The 2,720-nt window shown below is 34.7% G+C and overlaps 1 pseudogene; it reads left to right on the top strand.

Annotated features, from left to right (window-relative positions):
• The first annotated feature begins 263 nt into the window (after positions 1–263).
• LOC122802302 lies at positions 264–1,244 on the top strand (annotated as a pseudogene).
• The last annotated feature ends 1,476 nt before the right edge of the window (positions 1,245–2,720 follow it).

Genomic DNA, 2,720 nt, shown 5'->3' with positions numbered 1-2,720 from the left:
TCCTGCCAGTTAATGAATAATGAAACAGCTAATACTGAAGTATTAGTTCTTTCTGCCTTCTATCTAGTCCTCTGTTCATCTTCATTCTTCCTTCTGTTATGTTCAGAAATTTGTACTCAGACCCTTAACTCTTCTAATGTTTTTTGTCATGCAGCTTCCCAGACTTATAAATATAGCTTTGTAAATAATAAAGTGTAATGGCATTTATAACAAACCTTCACTTTTTCTGTTTTTCTTTCCTAGGTATTACTTCATGAGATACAATGATTATATACAATGACAGTCATCAAGTGACAGAATTTGTTTTTCTTGGGTATCCATACTTTCAAAATGTTCAAAAAGAACTTTTTTGTGCATTGCTTCTAATTTATATGGCAATTATTGTGGGGAACATTACCATCCTTATTGTGGTAAAGACAAACTACAAACTTCACAAACCTATGTATGTGTTTATTAGTAATTTATCTGTTATTGACATTCTATTTACAACAACTATAATTCCTAAAATGTTAGCTCATCTTTTGACTGGAGCCAACAGAATATCATTTGATGGTTGTTTCATTCAAATGACTCTTTTCCATTCTTTGATAATTGCAGAAGCCTTATCCTTAGTTGTTATGGCCTTTGATCGATATGTAGCAATCTGTAACCCACTTCATTATGCCACTTTTATGTCACATAAAACAAGTGCACTATTAATTATAACAACATGGGTGTTACCTTTCGTAATTGGTGCATCTCCTGCTGCTACACAGTTGAAGAAGTTGCCATTTTGTGGTCCCAATGAAGTTCATCACTATTTTTGCGAGCATATGTTTGTAATAAGACTAGCATGTGTTGATGTGACGAAGAGCATTACTAGTGCCTTGTTTGTGTCAATGACTGTGACTATAGTGCCTTTACTTTTAGTAGTGCTATCCTATGTAAAAATAATTGGTACTGTGCTAAACATGAAGTCTAAAGAGGGGAGGAGCAAAGCATTTTCAACTTGTAGCTCCCATTTAATAGTAGTTGTTTCATACTATTCATCAATAGTGCTGGCATATTTATCCTATGGGATACCTAGACTTTCTGATGATTTCCATGCAATAGGAACTATGTTCTTTAGCATAATGACTCCTCTGGTTAATCCCATAACCTATACATTAAGAAACAAAGACATAAAAGAGGCAATTCTAAGGAATATACTCAAAATAAATGCAAAATGAAAAATATTCAAATCTGTTATTCCTGATGTTTCATAAGCATTCCCTTAACTGGTTGAAATAAATCATATTTATAATTTATTCCAAAGCCTTTTGCCTCAGATAATCTCAAATCCCAAAATAAAGAAAAAAATAGAAAAATCACAATTTATCAGGCTAGTAAAACAAAACAAAACAAAGCTATAAGCAATTAACTTGAGTATGTTTGCAAATGCTCTAGGGTGGCCATGGTGGTGCAGCGGTTAACGTTGCTGCCTCACAGCAAGAGGTTCTCCGCTTTGATCCTCAGCTGGGGTGCCTTCTGTGCGGAGTCTGCATGTCCTCCCTGTGGTCATGTGGATTTCCTCTGGGTGTTCCAGTTTCCTCCCACATCCTAAAGACATGCTGTACATGGATTGGACACTCTAAATTGGCCCTAGGTGCGAGTGTGTGTGTGCCTTCTGTGGAAGGTTGGGCACAGGGCTGGCAACTTGACACTGTAAAACTCCACTGCCAATCATGAGCGGACAGGTGATCCACTGTGGCGACCCCTAACCGGGAAAAGCCGAAAGAAGAAGAAGATGTTTGCAAATGCTCTGATCCATTCATATGGAAGTGGCATGCTGCTATGGTCATCTTAACATTATCATGGCTGTTTTCCTGCAAGAAAATAGGTAAACATCTAGGTAACATAGTTTTAAGAAAAGGTTCATCTGCATGTCTTATTCATTGAAAACAACGTGAGACAAAAATGTTTCAGAACCATGTAATGGGCAAGCAAGCAGTACAGGAAGAATTCTTTAGACTTAAAATGCAATGAAGAACCTAAACTCACACTGTAGGTAAAAGCAGCTACATTGTTCACTGTAATAATTGATTTTCCATTATGTTCTGTAAATTGTCTAAGTAAGACATTGCTTTGGGAAGGCTTTGCATTTTTAAGGTGATGTATAATTCAATCAACTTTATATTGTGTCTCCATAGAAAAACTGTATTTCAAAGACCTGATGCCGTGCTAAACTTAATATTGCTAAAAGATGAAGATATAAGACAGTTCCAGATGAGTTTTTTTTACTTGTATCTGTGTGGGGTTAACTAAATTACTCCCATATGCATCCTGGACATTCCAAAGACTGATCATTACTATGTCTTAAATTAGTACCCACTGCACAGAGCTTGGAATATCTTAATGCCATTTGATTAGAAAAAATGACAGATGTTAATATTACTTAAGATAAAGGCATGAAAAAAGAATTGTTATATAGTCTTATTATACACTTTTTTGAAATCAGTATTAAATAAAATGGTTTAACTTTATGGACAGTCACTATAACTACTTGCAATGGAGGGTATTGTGTTGCAGTTATTTTTCTGAGAAATTTGGAATTAAGTTACAAAACGTTTGCTACTTAAGAGTGCATAATTCTTGAATAGTTGAAGAATGAACAAAACTTATGTTTTTAAGATCTTACTGATACAAGATTTTAAACTATTTTCAAAAGTATCTCATTTATATATCAAGCAGAAATAATAAAA

The sequence above is a fragment of the Protopterus annectens genome, chromosome 5.part0 (genome assembly GCF_019279795.1).
Source record: "Protopterus annectens isolate FY-2018-M chromosome 5.part0, PAN1.0, whole genome shotgun sequence".
Classification (NCBI taxonomy): domain Eukaryota; kingdom Metazoa; phylum Chordata; order Ceratodontiformes; family Protopteridae; genus Protopterus; species Protopterus annectens.
The sequence above is the reverse complement of the archived record's forward strand: the minus strand, read 5'-3'. Positions and strand labels throughout refer to the sequence as shown.